The sequence below is a fragment of the Penaeus monodon genome, chromosome 23 (genome assembly GCF_015228065.2).
Source record: "Penaeus monodon isolate SGIC_2016 chromosome 23, NSTDA_Pmon_1, whole genome shotgun sequence".
Taxonomy (NCBI): Eukaryota; Metazoa; Arthropoda; class Malacostraca; order Decapoda; family Penaeidae; genus Penaeus; species Penaeus monodon.
The window spans coordinates 39,136,488-39,136,816 of record NC_051408.1 but is presented as its reverse complement, the minus strand read 5'-3'; positions in this window follow the sequence as shown (position 1 = coordinate 39,136,816).

Genomic DNA, 329 nt, shown 5'->3' with positions numbered 1-329 from the left:
TCATAGTTTCTTTATCAATAAATGAACAAGAAAAATAAAAATAACAACAGACAGGTTTCTCAGAGATTAAAAACCGGAAAGTCTTATTATTATTAAGAGAAGAACAGAATCAGTCATATGTGAACTGCAGTGTTAATGATGATGACGCTGCAAGGTCCTAACACTGACTAATCAAATACCTGTACCGTGACCGGCTGCCGGTTAAGAAAGACAGTCGTGACGCTTGTAACTGAGGGAATCTTTGAGCTGAATAACATAACACTGAATTTATTATTGTATTTTCTGTCAGGGAAATCCCCCAAGTAGAATCAGAATGGGGAATCCTGTCG